Source organism: Monodelphis domestica, chromosome 2, assembly GCF_027887165.1.
Source record: "Monodelphis domestica isolate mMonDom1 chromosome 2, mMonDom1.pri, whole genome shotgun sequence".
Taxonomy (NCBI): Eukaryota; Metazoa; Chordata; class Mammalia; order Didelphimorphia; family Didelphidae; genus Monodelphis; species Monodelphis domestica.
Window position 1 is genome coordinate 125,364,441 of NC_077228.1, and position 18,047 is coordinate 125,382,487.

An 18,047-nucleotide genomic window follows, 5' to 3' on the forward strand; every position below is an offset into this window, starting at 1 on the left:
ACCAAATTCTGTAATTTTTGTAACTCCAACTTGTCTCCCTTCCTTCCCCATGTTTTTATTCACATAGAGACTACCCAGGCTCTCCTAACTTTTAGGTTAGCCTATTGCAAGCATAGTCAGTTAAATGGCTCAGTGGATAGAGTATTTGGCTTGGAATCAGGAAGACTCCTCTCCCTGAGTTCAAATATAGCCTCAGACACAACTAGCTGTGTGACTCTGGGCAAGTCACTTGCCCCTGTTTGCCTCAGTTCCCTCTTCTGTAAAATGAGTTGCAGAAAGAAATGGCAAAGCATCCCAATATCTCTGTCTCGAAAGCCTCCCAAAATGAAGTGACAAAATGTCTGAAATAACTCAACAACAACAATACAACAACAAAATCGCAATAACTGCTTAATTGGACTCCCTACAGCATGGGGCTCTCTTCCCCTTTCCATTCTATCCTCCACACAGCTGCCAAAATGATTTCCTGAAATTGTATCTGACTGGATTATTCCCCAACCAATACACTCCAGTAGCTTTCTACTGACTCCCATAGGGTCAAATATAATTTCTTCTATTTCATCATTTAAAAATTTCTGTTATTATAATAGAGTAGAGCATGTACGTAATATTTTGGGTTAAGGACTGGGCCAGTGATTTCATTGAGAAGTTTAGAGGAAACTTCTAGGTGAGGAAACTCCTACTACCAATACAAGTCAGCACCTTCTCTGCATCTCATAGTCTGCAAGGTCACTGAGAGATTAATAGACTTGACCAGGACAATACAGCTACTGTGTATTAGAGGCAGGTCTTACTGGGTTCAAGACTAGTTCTCTTTGTACTATGTCTTGAAACTTAACATGAAATATAAAAAGTAAGTGCTATATATACAGTTTAGACAACCATGCTTAATATACTATATTTTTATTAATTGGATAAACAAAAAAGTTTGGAGATCTCAGCTCTACACAATGAAACACTTTTTTTTTGGAAGTGTATATTGTTCCTATTAATATAATATGAATGCAATACTGATTTAAAAATAGGGAAGAGGAATATAGTAAATATTTTCAAGTCACAAAAGCATTTTCCTTGAATGAGAAAATAGTTAACATTTTCTTATCTGTGAGCCTAACAGTGTAGAATCTAAAGCTAATCTACCTGTTTTAAGTAGTCTTTGGGACAGGAGGAAAGAAAAGACCAACAAACATGCAACAAAAACCTGTGGGAAAATGGAATCAAAATATCTGTCCTTTGTCTGATGAATGTGATTGATACCTCCATATATTTCAGTAAACATTATTGTTTAAATGAGTGTGACATAGTTCCATTGGAAGTTCTGAGAATAAATCAAGTTGTCAGTGAATTTTGAATAGTCTGTTTTCCTGGTGCTATGCTCATTGCTTTTGCTATGACTTTAAAAGAGTCCAAAGAAAAATTCTGCTTGAAAAGTTTTCTGTTTGCTTTCCATGACATGTCATCAAAGTGAAAGCTGCCATGGAGGGAATACATCTATTTAAATGTCAGTCTGACCAAGTTTACACAGATTAAGGGGAAGGAAAGGGTCATGCAAATATTTGTATAATGTAGGTTAAAAATCTTATGTTGCTCTTAGCTACCTGTCTTTTTCCATTAAAATTACAGGTAATTTTATCCTCATTTCCCAGAAGAACTACAGTGGCTTAATCCAGAGCTTCACTATCAGCACATTTGTTTTTTTTTTAATAATAACAATAATAACCACCAGTTATATAGCGCTTTACAAATATTATCTCATGTCTTCATGACAATCCTGGGAGGTAGGTGATATTATTATCCTTATTTTACAGAGGAGGAAACTGAGGGAGAAAGCAGCTGAAAGACTTGTCCAGGCTCACAGAATTACTAAATGTTTGATGCTGGATTTGAATTCTGGTTTTCCTGACTCTAGGCCCAATGCTCTATCCAGTGGACACCTAGCTATATGATGGATCGTCTAAAGAAAAACACAAACTGAAGACAATCATTTGTAAACAAAAAAAAAATAACTTGATAAACATCAAACATCTTAATTTAGAATATGAAATACTGAGAATACTCAAGACATTCAAGTAGACATAACTGGCCACATTCCAAAATATACAATTTGAAAAAAGTGATGAAAAATTAACATATTGAAGTTATAATTGTCTGAGAATGTCATCTTTTTATATAAATAAGAAAATAAAATTAAAGGGGAGATATATTAAGGTAAATCAGAGGGAAAAGAAAGCATATTTATTCCAGAGAGCCTTATTTTCAACTTTCCTTTTTCTCCTCTCATTTTCAATGCTCTGCTCTATGTTCAAACTTCTGAAACACTTAATGGTCAAGTAAAATCCTAGGAGAGTTTACACACTCTCTCAGTACCCATGCTTTTCTCAGGGAGGTCTTTCATGTTCTTTCCAGAACTCTAAGCACTAATCCCTACTTGGATGCTATGAACTTGCCTATAGTTAAATGAATTATTTCTTGATTATTTATGCTGCTGAGGATTATAGCAAGACATGTGTGTACATGGTTTGAAAGTATGGGTCCTCAAAAACTACCTGGAGATTCAAGGATTTTGATAAAAGACAAAAGTTAGCCTTCTTAAAAGCAACCAGGGAAGTTTTTGTAATTTATATCTATAAAGCAAGATTTCTTAACCTTATTTCTATGAATTTGATTCTTCTAAATATTTTCATAATAGTCATAATTTAATAAATATTATTCAATGCATTTAAAAACATCATTCTGAGAAGTAAATCCATTGGTTCCACGCTATTGTCAAAGGGATCCATGACCTTTTAAAGAATGTCAAGAACCTCTTCTATAGAGAGTAAGATTGTGGCCCAAACTGGATGTCAGGGGAATTTTTACAAGTTTAGATAATCTTGTCCTGTACTTGCTCTTGATTTCTTCCTAGAGAAGAAAAAACACCAAAAGATTTCATCATTACAGGAAAATAAACAACTAATGGTAAAGGAGGATCCTTTTTCTGCTGATGAACACCCTGGAGTTGCTGAGTTGGAGTTTACACTGGCAGTTAGCAATAGGGATTAGAAAAGCAACAGCAGCCAAGGGAAGTTTGGGATATTCTATTCCTTAATCTTGACCATTTTTGTATTTATTTTTGGCAATGAATCACCATAAATTCAGTATACTTAATTAACTTGCTGAGCAGTCAGACAAGTTGCAGACTTTGTTGCTATGATTATTTTAATAGAGGGACAATTTCTATTAATAATGACAATAGAAGATGTTTTTTAAGAAGTGTAGGTAAGATAAATGGCTGTCTATCCAGGCAACCTGTGATAATTTCCTTTCCATCCCTGGTTTATGTGTCTTCATATCTGCTTTAAAAAATCTTAGCCTTGACATCCTTTGATGCATTGGTAGAGACTAACTTCTCAGTCCTTTTCTGTTTCTGAGACCATAGTATTTCTTCCTCTGGTTCCTAATCTCTTGCTTCTTAAAATTGGGAAACAAAAATTATGCAATCCTAAATGAACCACCATTTTTACATCTACCATTTCCTCTTGTCCTTTCTTTCTTTACTATTCTTTTTTCTCCTCCTTTTCCCCTTCAAGCCATCTGCAAATTTTGACTAAGGAAAATCTCATCACAAATAAACCTGGTCAAAGGGAATAGAACTTTCTATCTTTTTTCTAAGATAGATCTCACTGCTCAACTATTGACCCAGACATAAAACAAGAAAAGAGTTGTGACAATGTTGTAGAAGAAAGGATGGGAACAAAATTGAAGGGATAAAGTAGAGCCTCTAACAGGTTGGAAACTTGCTACTCCAAATACTATCCAATTTTTTTCTTTCACTTCCCTTTCCACATTTTTTCCCTGTTTTCTTTTCTCCTTCCTCTCTTTTCTGCCTTCCCTCAGGGCAGGTATCTAGGATAAGCTGAATCAATACCTAGCTTATACCTTAAAAAGAAATTAGCAGAACTCCTCCTTAAGACACCACTAAAATAGAATGCAGAGAGTTTATGGTTTCCTGGCTAAAAGGAACTTTCCCATTCCTGAGATCCTTATCTGTAGGGTTAGAAATAAACCCCCTTTTTTTCAAAAAGTTATGAAAAAAATTTTAAACATTTCAGAAAACTTATATTTCTTACTCACTGCCTTTACTTGACCTCACTGAGATCACTTGAATCTTTTAAGAAAACACAGCAAAATCAGGTACTAAGTACCTAGTAATTGGAGTGTGTCTATGAATTGTGGTAGTGGTCTCTCCATTTCCTTCCACTTCCAACCCCGGTGGGGTTTTAAAGGTCATCAATTCCCAGCAACTTTGGGTTATTTCCTTTGTGCTATGTGTGGTATAAAAATGAAAGAGAGAGAGAGAGAGAGAGAGAGAGAGAGAGAGAGAGAGAGAGAGAGAGAGAGAGAGAGAGAGAGAGAGAGAGAGAGAGAGAGAAGCAATATAGCTTGATATAAAAAGAGAAACCTGAGCTTCACAGGAGCAAGACAGTTTTCATCGTGTTCCTTTTGTTTCCTTCTTTCTATCCTCTCTGCTTATCTTCCTTTCTCTCTCTGTTTTTTCTCTTCCTCTTAATTAAAAAAAATCACTGGAAAAAGGACATGGGGCAATAACAAATACCTCGTAAAGTTGTGCTTCGCTGTCTAGGCAAACGAGTTTCTCCCTAGCTTCCTCCTCTGCCACAAAGAAATCTAGGGGAGTGGGAAATACAGGGAGAACTTCGAGAAAGAATTTGTGGAAGACATTGTCTGCCCTTCTCCAGACCTCATTCGCCCCTGGAAAGCACAGTGACTTTTTTTCTCTTGCCTACATTCCCCAAGTTAAGAAGCACAATCTTGATACCTGAGGAAAATGAAAGGTTGATTCAGCCTTTCAGTTTGAGAACACTCCTGCCCTCAGCTCTCGGGTTCTAGACCGAAGTCGGATTTCTGGAGGTTGTGTTTCGTGGCCTGCAGTAAATGAAAGGATCTTTGTCATTGTACCTGTCCTAGTCAGGCTAGACGCTGTTCCTGAAAGGGGTCAGTCAGTCAATCAACAAGCATTTATTAAGCTCTTACCCGGGTCAACCACTATGGGAATAAATTGCCCTCAAGGGGCATAAATCTAACATTGATCATAAATTTATCGAAAAGCACCGACGTGTATGGTCAGGAAGAGAAGCAAAGTTATATTCTACCTTTTACCTGTGATGGTGGATTAATTAAACTAGTCATTTGGGACGGCAACGCCTCCAGGGACAGTCAAGCAGAGTTTTTCTGGGATTTAATTTATCTGGCTCTTGGGGCGATAAAGTGGCCAGCTCAAGCCAGAGAGCGGATCAAGGATGATGCTGGCCTTCGCTTTCAAAGGCTAGAGAGGACCTTTCCTGTAAGTTTATTTCTCTTTGAAAACTTGATGGTGGGTGAGGAAGAAAAGGCTAAACAATCAAGTTCACGCCTGGGGTGGGGTGGGGATGGGGAGCGGATTCTATGAAAAGAGTGCGTTGAGAGACAGCATAAAGGAGAAAGAAGCAAGGATGTCTTGAAGGAGCACCAGGACCACCTGGACCATCTGTGCCCCCGCTTTTCCCTAGGTACCGATGTGAACAGATTGCGAAATACCTACCCTTCACTTCCTACCCCCGCCCCCCACTCCTTTAGCCCTATCCCCTTGGCCCCTTTACCCTCAACACCTTTCCTCATATGGGAAATTTCAGTTTTTTTCCGACCCAGGTCATACATCTTCCCCAGCTCTCGGAGCTTCTGTGAACGGAAAGGACCATATATCCAGGGGTCTCCACTCGCTCTATCTTTCTCACTGTCCTTTCCTGGAGTCAGAACCACAGGTAAATGGCTCCTGGAAAGAAACCCTTCGCCATCACCACGACCTCAAGAACTAGGACAGACTACAGGCAAAACCATCCTTATACAAGTGCTTGGCGCAAAGACTTTTGTTTTGACCCCGGCTTCCTAAACACACATGTTATCTTTCTCCCAGCTGTGACTGGTGCAAGGAAGGCACGCGTCACAAGTAAACCCCCGCAATCTTCTCCTCGGTCTCTTCACCTCAAATGCGGGGACTCGATTCGTTTAGTCCTTTGTGAAATGAGCAGAAAGACACCTTAAACTCTATTTCTACCCCTCTCTCTGGGGATTGTAATATGTCACTGTCTATAGTCTCTCTTCACCTCACACTTCCCACTGCTCCCCTCCCCTTTCCCTGACTCGTAGTCGGTTGTGATTTGGACTGATCAATACTCGCATTGCTGAGGAATTGTTCCGAATGTCCGTGCTACAATGCCACTTCCTCTTTGTTCCTCCCAGTTCCAAGTCACCTCTAAGACTTTGGGGCAAGGCATTTATCTGCATACGTAACCTCACTCCCACCTCCCACATCCACTTTGGTGAATTAAAAAAAAAAAATCTCCCTACCACCTCGCCGACCTCCACTCCCGGTCTTCCCTTGCCTAGTTTCCTTTTATCTCTATTACACTGTTTCATGCTTTTTCTCCCCCTTTAAAAGAAAGTAGGTGGTTTGGTATTTTTTTTTTCCTTCTCTTAGACGCAAACTGCACAGAGTTCAGATCGGAGTGGGAGGGGAAGAGAAAGATCAGAGGATGCGAACCGGCGGAGATGGGGGTGAATACAGAGAGAAGAGTGAAGCAAGGTGAAAAGGGCAGAGGAGAAGAGGGAGAGGCAAGGAAGTGAGCGGGAACACAGACAGGGACAAGGACGAGTGCGCGTTCACTTGCGGCTGCTCGCAGCCTGCCAGTGCCGAGTGGGTCTGTGGCGCGGACTCACATGGTTGGCCTGCCTGCAGGATCCGCTTTCTCAACAACTAGCGAGTATATGTCTGTCTGGCTTCGGGATCTTGCCGTTTTCTTCCCCGCTGGAGATGGTAGCAGCTAGGGCAGAAACAAAACAAAACAATTCACCAAACAAAAGTGAATCACACACACATACACAAACACACACACTCAGGCGCTACGGGGAAGGCTTTCACTTCTCACTGGAAAACCGACTAGCCAGAGCGCCGAGATTACTCCCGCCTGGTGTGTGTAGCCTATAAATAGAGAAGTTTTTGATGGAATCAGCTAACAAATGAGAGGAGAAGGCGTAATTTTGCGCAGGAGCCCCCCTTTCCCAGGGAAGACCTGACTCCCCTTCATGCAGCTGCTGGAGTGAAGTTAGAGGTGGGGGAGGATTAGGAGGGAGGGGGTGGAATTTGATTTTATTGTAATACACAGGAGTTTTGTTTGTTTTACTTTCGGAGTTGGAGGAAGGGAGAGAAGAGTCCCTTCGCCGTGGTCTCTCCAGCTTTCTCCCCACTACCCTTCTTGGTCCTCTTTTCAAGCTTCCCATCAACCCGAGCCAGCAAGTTGAGGGGACAAGTCATTGGGGAAGAAAAAATCGCCAAGGAAAGCTGAATCTAGTTAGCTCTTGGGTTAATGGGAGATGGGGGGGGGGGTGCTGGAGAAGGGAAAAGTGGAGTGGGAGAAGGGGGAGTTAACTGTTAGTATGTGAGTGACTGGGGAGGGGGGATGGTAGAGGTAGAGCTGGGTTTGCTTTCATCTCCAATGCCGCTGAGAATGAGGCGATCAGGGTTGGTGTGCACTCAGGCGACAATGGCAGGGTTCTTTCCTCTTTCTCAGTCTTATGAAATGGGAACTTAAAGAGGAGTACAAAGAATAGCTATTTTGAGACGGAAGGAAAAGGTGAGATAGGAGGGGACTGAATGCAAGATGAAAGGGGAGGGGGTCCCCTGTTTTGTAGGTCTCATTTTCACAAAACCAACGATGTCCTCTCCTCATCTCTGACATAAATCTTATCCTTGACTAGGGACTTGAGATAGCAAAGATGCAGAAGGTTCTTGGGTTAGGGGATGAAGGTTGGTTTAGTCTATCCAGTAAGCAACCCTTTCAGCCCATTCAGAAAAGAGTGCGGCTCCTCTGCAGAAGTTAGTTTCCTGTAAGCACTCTGGGGGCTTAGCACAGTGCAGAACTTTTCTCTTTTGACTCAATGATTCCAACTTGACTTTGACCTCTCCCCCTTTTCACTCCTGTATTTCCAGACCTACATTGCTGCTCCTGCCCCAATTGTTTTGTTTTTAGTTATTGTTCAGGACACTTTCCTGGGAGGAAAGCTTCTAAAAACCAGGACCTGGAATATGTGAGGGAAGGGGGCTATTTCTCTCAATTTCTCCCAGCTCCCTCCCAAACCCACCGCTAGAAACAGACTGTGCTCAGGAATAAAAGGCACATTTCCGGTATAGCTGTGTTTCTGTCCTACACAGGACATGTCCTTCAGAGGATGGGTCAGCAAAAAGTTGTTACAGAGGAATGATGAACATTGTGGGTGGGGGTTAAAAGAGAAGATAGCAAAGGATACTCTGATGTCCTCTTGTTTTAAAGGTTCATTTGTCAGATGAGGCCTGGGGATGACCTAACCCTGTCCTCTCACACCATGGGATTACCTGCTAGAAGGGCTAGGGAGTGGGGAGAAGGAAGAAACAGCTTTCCTTTCCTCTACCACCACCTTTTAGCATCAGTGACCCAGCTACCTTCCTTTTACAAAGGAATGGAAAGGTTTCTCTCTCATTTCTTGTCACCAGTTTCTATTCCTAGAGAAATCCAGAAGAGGAGGTCTAGAGTGTTGGGGAGCAGGGGTTCTTGCTGAAACGGGCTCCATTTTAAGCCCTCTCCCACCACTAGCACCATTCCCAAAATGAAAGTAATACAAGTTTAGACCAATTGAGCCTGAATCTTCTTAGGAGGGGAAGGAAAAAAAAAGGGGGGGGGAGATAGAGGGATAATAGAATCTACATTACTTCTCTCCACCTCCCCTCCCCACTCTTTCCCCATACTCAGGCTCTGTTTGAGACTTAGATTTATGTTTCTTTATTGGAAAACCAAACCAACCACAGCCTGAAACCTGCTGCAGATGCACCTCTATGCCTGACTTCCAACCTCACCTTTACCTAAGGTCTGGCATTTTTATGGCCTTTCCCTCAATATGACTATCCCCTTAACCCTCGAGACATGGATGTGTAGGGAGTTTGGTGGAGGCTAGTTAGTTCTCTGTCAGCTTGGTTGCTAAAGGTTGGGTCACCGCTAGGGAGTTGGGAGGTTCACCCCCTCCCACTTGCCCTGCAGTCCCAGGCCACATACCTGTCACAGTCTTCCTGCTGGGAACAATTGACCTATCTTGGGAAACAGAGACCCATGTGCTTTCCCTCTCCCAGTATTTGACCCCACCTTCCCTCCTCCCTCCCTTTCCCCAAGAAAACCAGGCCAGAGGTGGGGCGGTCTCTTACTGGCCATTCATTGGCCTTTCCTGAGTGCTTGGAGCCCCTGGAACTTATTCCCTTTTCCCCTTTAGTCCAGTCTGTAGGGAACAGATGGCCAGACCAGCTTCCATAACCACTATAAGCTCTTTTCAGAGCTTGTCATCTTTCTTGTCACCCTCCCCTCAAATTTTCAGGAAAAAAAAATCTTTCAAAGCTTTGGAGATATTAAGACAAAGAGGAGCAGAAAATTCTTTGCTTAAGGATCAGACAGTGTTTCTTGGGCGAGGGCTTCCTAGATGTGTTTCTAGGAGTCTTTAAGGACTTATTTGGGGGAACAGTTACTTCAGAAAAAAAAGGAACCTTTCCCCCACTTCACTTTCTCCAAATGCAGTTCACTTCTTTTGTTTTCTGCCTCAGGGAAAGCATCCGGGTGTGATGGATCTTTTTAGATCCCATCAGCGGCAGAAAAATCCTGGTGATAACAATTATCTCCCGCTCTCTCTATCTCCCCATCTCCCTAATTCATCTGGATCCTGCACCAGACCCCCGGGAAGACTGTGTGGGGTCAGGGCATGTTTCTCACAGTGATCCCACTGGGACTTTGCTCTTGCTACCTTGGGAGGGAGGACGAGGGAAAAAGGAAAGACACGATTCCACTCCTTTCTTTCCTCTCTCCTCTGGACTGGGGAGGGAGGACGCAGAGCGTTTCTTCTCTGCAAAGCCCTGTGCTCCTCTCAAGTGATTTTAGTCTGGCGCTTCGGTCTATCCATATACATTTCCAATCTCATGGCTCATAAACTATTAGCAAAATGGTTTCATTATTCACCTTCTGTATCCTACAAAAGAGAGAAAGAGGGAGAGACAGGAAGGAAAGAGGGAGGGGGTGATATTGGCGGAGCCCATGGATGACAATGATTCAGTTGGCGTTTAAATCATAGCTCAGGCTTCCTTCTCAAGCTGACATTCAACAAATCTGGTCGGTTTCCAGATATTCTGTTGTCTGTCCCTGAGTGTCCCCGTCTATCAGACATGTCTCCGTCTCTGTTTCTGTTTCTCTCTTTGTCTGGCTGTCTGTCCTGTCTATCTTGTCTCCTCACTCACCCCCAGAGCCAAAGATCTGGATGAATCAATAAAATACGCCAACTTCATTATTTCTTTCACTATGTTTTGTCAATTAGCTTTTTTTAGTTTTGGGAAATAAGTAGTGGTTGGTGTTTTCCCTTCCTTTTAGGGGTGATGGTGGTAGCCCTAAACCTATTTTCCAAAATAAAGTCGAGCTGATAACTTGGAAGTTGATTGGGCTTTGAGACTGAAGGAAAGTGACCTATGTGTTGCAAAAAGCACTTGCCTAGCTTTATGTTCTTTGGGAAAGGACCTGTAAAGGAATCCGGACAGGTTGGGAAAGGATCAATGGAGTGCTTTAGGGGAATAGGGGTAGTTGACTTTTCATGGAGGAGAGAGAGAGAGAGAGAGAGAGAGACAGAGAGAGAGAGAGAGAGAGAGAGAGAGAGAGAGAGAGAGAGAGAGAGAGAGAGAGAGAGAGAGAGAGAGAGAAAGTAAGGAAAGAAGGAAGGAAGGAAGGGAAGAAGGAAGGAAGGGAAGAGAAGGAAGAAAAGATAGATAGATAGATAGATAGATAGATAGATAGATAGATAGATAGATCATCACTTGGGGTCTTTTTAGGGATAGAGGAAAGTAAAAGAAACATGAATAATGAGATGTAACCCAAGTAACCCAATGAGAGTCACGATGGTGAAGACAAATTGCCTGGTGAAGGCCTGAAAACAGAAAGCAACGTCAGTTTCTCTCATCCCGGCTACACAGAGAAGATGCACCATTGCAGCCTCAGACAAGGAGTTTCAGGAACTGCTGCATCTCCACTCCAAGACATAATTATCTTCACTATTTTCCCATTCATATAGATTGTTTAGACTTTTAATTTGCAATCTCTCTCTCTCTCTCTCTCTCTCTCTCTCTCTCTCTCTCTCTCTCTCTCTCTCTCTCTCTCTCTCTCTCTCTCTCTCTCTCTCTCTCTCTCCCCTCCCTTTTCCTTCCCCCTCTCTTTTTTTTTCTTTTTCTCCCTCCACTTTTCCGAAACTGTAATGGACGGTCTGGAAGTTAGAGCGCGAGATAATTATCCCTAGATGTAAAAAGCAATCTAGCTCTGAGAGAGCCTTTTTGCAATTCGCCGCTGCGCAGCCCCATATTGAAGTTCTGCGAAAGTAGGAAGTGCTGGGGAGGTCAATGAGCAGCGAGGGACACGGTTCTCTCGCTGTTTAATATACATGGTGTGGGAATGGAGGAGAAACAGATCCCATGCCTTCTCGTCCTGGAGAAAAAAATCAATTTGCTATTTATTTTTGAAATATATAGATTTGGTGGAAAATTTTTTTAAACAGGACACCCTTCAAGATCGGCGGCCCACGTTTAATTATGTCTTTTAATGACTTTCCCCCCCGATTTGCCATTGCTTGTCCATGTTAAGGGTGGTGGTGGGGTGTGTGGCGTTTCTATTGGGGTTTTCAATTCTGGTATCTTCAAAAAGATTTGCCTTATGTGTTAATTGCATGCTGTTAAGCACATCTGGGACTGCGAGCTGACCAACTCGGACCAACTTTTAATTAACACGTTGACCCAGCGAAGAATCATCCGCCCAGCCTCCCCCTAGAAATATGTATATTACCCAAATAGAAACCAGCTCCTTTTGCGCAGCCAGATGCGTGTGAGGAATTGGCTGCGTTAAGGGAAAGTAAGACGGTGGGAGGGGGCAAATTGGAAACGTTCAGGCTGTTCTAGCCTTTCGAAGGGGAAAAAATAAGTCAATGATGATCCTCGGGGCTTCTCTCCTCTTAAACTTTTGCGGAAAAGTAGGGTGAGGATAATGGGGGGGGGTAATGTATGTTGGGAGGGGTCTAACACCTGCATCCTAGTGATATCAACTAACTTAATATTAACGCAGATCTCTCTCTCTCTCTCTCTCTCTCTCTCTCTCTCTCTCTCTCTCTCTCTCTCTCTCTGTGTGTCTCTCTCTCTCTCTCTCTCTCTCTCTCTCTCTCTCTCTCTCTCTCTGTGTCTCTCTGTCTCTGGTCTCTGTCTCTGTCTCTCTCTCTCCCACACACACACACTCACACACACATACACACACACACACACACACACACACACACACACACACACACACATACACACACACACACCCTTTGGCAGCCAACCTCCCAGTATGTCTGAGCTGAGGCCTCTCAGCTCTTCTGAGAGGACAGCAATCTGTTCCCGGAATTAAGATGGAAAGGTGACTTCCCTTTTGCTCTCCCTAACGCACTCATGCCCCCGCCCAAAGGAACCTTACAGACTGGAAGGTAAGGGTGGGATTGGAAAGGCAGAGGGTGGGTATTAGCCTTTCCTCACTGCCTTTCACTTCCACCAGCCAAAGACGTAAACCGGACCTCAGACTGGAGGGCAGAGATTTCACTTTATGGGAGAACGCTAAATCAAATGTAGGTATTAGTCCAGCTGGCATTTAAATAGGAGGCTATAGCTTTTCAGGACCCGAGGCTATTCGGAGGTAAACCAATCCTGTCTTTGAGAAGTTTAGGGTGTCTATAGAAAAACCAAAATTCGGTTTGGACTGTTGGCTTTCATTGGACTCTAAGTAAATAACTAACTTCAAAATATCAGCGCTGCCCACCCAAAGAACTTCTCATCCCAGGCTACACATTCATTTTCTTTTTCTACCTTTATCCCCAGTTCTTTCAGTTTTCTAAGTACTTAACTTAAACTCACATCCTTATAAGAAGAGGGAAATTGATATTTCTACTCAATCCTAATGAAGTCGAGTGAATTATTCTCAAGTTACTATTTAAGTTTCTCTTCCAAGTAATAGTTTGTGTTTCTTTGACATCTTTCATCCCCCAATCCAGAACTTTTCCATAAAGTGGTACTATCATTAGCCAGGGAGATATATGGGCTAAATGAAATGCTCAAAGCTACTTTTTTAGAAAATGTCATCTGGCAAAATTTCTTAATCACTTTGTTTTTTATTTAATTTAATTTTTTAAATTAAAAACCCTTACCTTCTGAATCAATACTGTGTATTGGTTCCAAGGCAGAAAAGTGGTAAGGGCTAGGCAATGGGGGTTAAGTGACTTGCCCAGGGTCACACAGCTGGGAAGCATCTGAAGCCAAATTTGAACCTATGACCTCCTCTGAGATACCCAGTTGCCACCCTTCCCAAACTTTGCTTTTTAGTTTTTTTCTTTTAATTTTTTTATTTCTCTGTTTTCCCTTTTGCTTTCTCTTTTTACTATCTACTAACTTATCAAAATATCTGCAAGACTCAGATATGACAAATAGAGTAAATGGGAACAGATGAGGGTTCTCTTATGCTCAGCATTCCATTACTTTCTACAGATCTTTGTTCTGTGCATAAAAAAGTGTAAACAATTCACATTTTATTTAGGCAGGGAAATATAAGTGAATGACTATCTCTTCTTTTCAAAGATAAGGCCTTTGTGAAGAAATCAACAGGCACTGACACCATAACCTTCTTTTGAGGTTTAGCCCCCAGAGTTATTCCACTTTCACAAATTAATCTGCAGAACTGTAGCACACACCTGACATCCCAGGAAAGACAAGAGTTGGTTCTCTCCAGCTGCCTCCCTTTTTGATTTACTTTGCCTGGAAAGATGTATGCTGTGGTGTTTTGATAAGGGGGGAAAAAAAGGAGTCAGCAGTTTGATTTGGAAACTCTTTTATTGCTGAATGCGTTGCAGGTTTAAACTAAAGAATCTGTTTCTGCTGGGGACATTTGCATGACACATCCATATGCATTAGCAGCTGCACAGTGTTATATCATCAGTTCCTGTGAGCATTTATCTCCCCCCCCCCCCTTTCCTCAAAGGAAGTAGGTAAGTGGCTTATAGGAGAGCAGAATGGACTTGAAATGAACAGGATTCTTGCTGTGTCCTTCAGGTCTCCAGCACCTAATAGACCCATAGCATCTTACCTCTTTCTAGGTTTGGAGAATAAGTAAAGCTGTTAACCTCCCTGGTAGAATTATTTTGCTGATAATAATAATGGAGCAACAGTAATGATTTTCTTCCACTTCAATGGAATCTGGAGTAGTAGAGAAACTTCAAAGCTACCCAAGGAGGGAAGAAGCTTGGTTGATTTAGTCATAGAGTAGGAAATAGAAGAGGCATCTTGTCTCAAAGTCTTTTCCTTGATTTGCTAGCTTGGGTTTAAGTTGCTTTGGATGTCATCTCATTTCATCTCTCAGTTCTCTATTTTCTTTGCTGTAAAATGGGACTGATGGGTTTATCATAATAACAATACCTTTTAAGAAGACAGCTAGATGACACAGTGAATAGAATGAGAAACCTGTAGTCAGGAAGACTTGAATTCAAATTTAGCTTCAGGCACTTCCTGAAGTCTGCATTTGGATTTGAATTTAGATGAAAATTACAGATATGACCCTGAGAAATTTCTTAACTTTTGTTTGCCTCAGTTTTAACAGCTATGAAATGGAGACTAAATTGGCACCTACCAGATAGGATTGTTAAGTTATGAAGATCAAATGAGATAATATTTATAAAGTGCCTGGCACAAAGTAGGTGCTTAATAAATACCAATTCCCTTCCCCCTCCAGCATTATTGGGGAGGAAGGGGTTAATATTATAAATTTGAGGGTGTGATGGTCCATAATTGCAATTTTATGAACATAGGGAATTCCTGGGCATTGAAATGTCTTTCATCAATGAAGATTGGTAACTCATTTATGACTGTCATAGGGGTGCCTGGGCCCCTGAAAGTTTCAGGGCCTTATAGATAATCTTTGTCAGAGGGGAGGCCTGAACCCAGGTCTTCTTGACTCCAAAACCAGGCTCTTATCCCACTGTGCCATGTTGCTTGTATATTACTGTAAGTGGTATTGCTAAAATGATCATTTATGAAAGATATGATATTATATTTCATCAGAGCCCTAATATGATCCACCCAGAAGCAAAATGTCTTGATAGTTGCTTTAGGATTCCCTTTTTGTAGGGACTCCTGTTATTATGGAATTAGTGAATAATTTTGTCAATTGGTAGATTGGTAGATCTCAGAAATGCCCTGATACTGATAGCTCACCTTTATGCGTTCAGAAAAGGATATTCAGGGTAATAAAAGCACTAGAGGCCATGACTCAGAATGATCTATCAATGGAGAATCTATCAAAGGAGAATGAAAGACTCAGGAAGGATATGAGTGTAGACTTCAAGTCTCTGAAGACCTGCCATATGGAAGAAAGATTAGATTTATTCCACCTAGCACTGGAGAATAGAACTAGAAAGAAGGTGTGAAAGTTTCAGAGATCCAGATTTTGGCAAACTATAAGAACAAAGTGATGAAAAACCATTGCTGTCCAAGGGTGGTGAGGTCTTTCTCAACAAGGAGTCCTTCAAGTCAAGATTCAGTGAGCACTTATGGGCATATTGGAGAGAGGTTTCACTGTTTATATGTAGAGGAGTCTAGATGATCTCTAAGATCATCCTGAATCTGAAAACTGACAGACTGAAAAAAAAAAAAACCAGTACAGTACAGTAAAATTTATTTAAAATAAATGTAAAGCCCTGAGCTTAATTTTTTTAAATGAACATGAATTAATAGCTAGCATTTATATAGCTTAAAGGTTTTCAAAGTGTTTTACAGATACTATTTCACTTGATCCTTACAATATATGAGGTAGAAGCTATAATCATTTCCAATTTATGGTTGAGCAAACTGAGACTGAGAGGCTTCCAATGACTTATTTGCTCAGGGTCAAATATTTAATAAGGTGTTTATGGTGGGATTTGAACTCAGGTCTTCCTAATTCCAAGTCCAGTCCTTTATCTAGTTCTTTCACCTTCTAGCATCAGAGGATTTCTGCCTTTTTGAAAACTTTCATTGTTTTATACTTTACCTTCAACACAAATCCTTTTTTTCAAGTGATTGTGAGAATTCTTTCTTGAATTCCTTCAAAAGAATCTCTTCTTTTGGGATAGGCTCATTGTGAATTTCTATTATTTATTTTACCTCCTCCCACCCCCAGAGTCTGGTTGGCATTCCTCTTTTTTCAGCTTTTCCTTCTGGATTAGTTGGAATAACTTCCACTCTTTTTGAATCTTCCTCCAACAATTTTCAGGGACTTTTGACAAAGAATGTTTTCTACCTCTAGAGAAAGAACTGTTGGAGTCAGAATGCAGATCAAAGCATATTATTTTTCACTTTATTTTATTTTTTGTTTGGGAGTTTGGTTTTTATATGATTATTACCTTACAAAAATGAACAATATGGAAACATGTTTTGTGTGATAATGCATGTTGAATTGCTTGCCAGCTCTGGGAGGTGACAAGAAAGGAAGGGAGGGAGACAATTTAGATCATAACTTCAGATAACTTACATGGAAATTTTAAAAATGTAATTGGTAAGATAAAAATATCTTTATAATAAAAATAAATCTTTCTTCAGGGCAGCTGGGTCAAATTATGCTAATTACATCAGGCTGCTTTTCTCAGATCTCAAAAGTTGGGGAGACTTAAAGAAGAGGTAGAGCTTAGCTTGGTGGTTCTCAGATAAAGAAGGCTACTCCTCACTTCATTATGAAGAAATTCCCAACAATCAGAGCTATCCAAATAGATGGGCTACCTCTAAAGAGAGATAATTCCTTGCCATTGGATCTGTTTAAATAGAAGTGGACTAATTGACTATATGTAGGAGATTTTGAAGAGACTATGTTTCATGATCTCTAAAATTCCTTCTAATTTTTAGATTTGTTGATTCTATACACTTTTGTTGAGTTGACACAGTGTGCAGACCCCTGGACTAGATCCACTGAGGAGATGGACAAAGGACAAGTCAATTAATTTCTCTGCATCTCAGTTTCTTTATCTGTAAAGTGAATACATTACATTAAATGATCCCTAAGGCCCTTTCCAGCTAATATTCTAGGAATCTGAGTAAATAGCACCCTTTCTAACACATGGTTAAACTTAATGGATACATTATAACTCAAGAACACATGAAACCTGCATTTTATATGAAAGCATATTAAGCTCAAGAAAAAGAACATATATTATAAAGAAAATATATTTATAAGCAGGGCACTAGATATAGGAATCCTGAAGAACCTTAAAAAAGTCTGCTTAATTTCCAAGTAACTACATTTTTCTTTCTTGTTTGTTCCTAATAATTTTCCTTTTTTTTTGTCTTAAGAAAAAAAGCAGCATTTCTATCTTATGAGGTACAATGGCTCTTATTCTGTCAATGTTTTACTTCATGGCCTGACCTGGGGAAAATTCCCCAGCTACCTCCAAGAGAGTTGTCCCACTTCACCTTAGCTGTAATCTTCCAACTCAATTAATTTCAAATCATGCTCTATAATCATGTGCTGGACATCGAACTGTTCATTTCATTCCACTCAGACCATTTTGATCATAAATGAAATACTGGCCTTTTTCCTTCAGGAAGTCAACAAGCTCAAACTTCTTTCCTCAAACTTGCAACACCATTCCAAACCTTCTCTCCCACACCAAATGACCTTATCTCCTACTTTAAAGGGAAAAATCCCTTATGTTATTCATCCCGAGCACACTCATGTCTGCTACTCCATATCTTATTCTGTCCATTTCAAAGACTTGCCAAAGCTTATTCTTCCACTTATTTCTTCTGCCCTTCATACTATATCTCCTCTGAGAACTCCTCTCCTCTTCAACCCTTCCCTATTTATAGAATTGTTTCATGTTGCCTAAAAACATGTGCAGCTCCTAGCTATCTGAAAAACAAAATAAAA

The 18,047-nt window shown here is 40.9% G+C and overlaps 1 protein-coding gene and 1 long non-coding RNA gene across 8 annotated transcripts in view; one reads left to right on the forward strand and one right to left on the reverse strand.

Annotated features, from left to right (window-relative positions):
* Window positions 1-9,199, reverse strand: part of ESRRG (estrogen related receptor gamma) — a 685,908-nt gene extending 676,709 nt beyond the window's left edge. For 4 of the 7 annotated variants that reach the window (XM_056815933.1, XM_056815938.1, XM_056815930.1 and 1 more), the window contains exons 1-3: window positions 9,120-9,199; window positions 6,754-6,857; window positions 4,817-4,923 (exon numbers count right to left, since the gene is read on the reverse strand). The gene's annotated coding sequence lies outside the window, so the exon portion shown is untranslated. Of the gene's footprint in view, window positions 1-4,816; window positions 4,924-6,753; window positions 6,995-9,119 lie in introns of those variants that run through there. The other 3 variants (XM_056815934.1, XM_056815932.1, XM_056815936.1) reach the window with 3 other exon arrangements.
* The window catches only part of LOC103104357 (uncharacterized), a 35,307-nt gene continuing 21,731 nt past the window's right edge, over window positions 4,472-18,047 (forward strand). Inside the window, exon 1 of the long non-coding RNA XR_461681.2 lies at window positions 4,472-5,341. This is a non-coding gene — a long non-coding RNA (uncharacterized LOC103104357). The remainder of the gene's footprint in view (window positions 5,342-18,047) is intronic.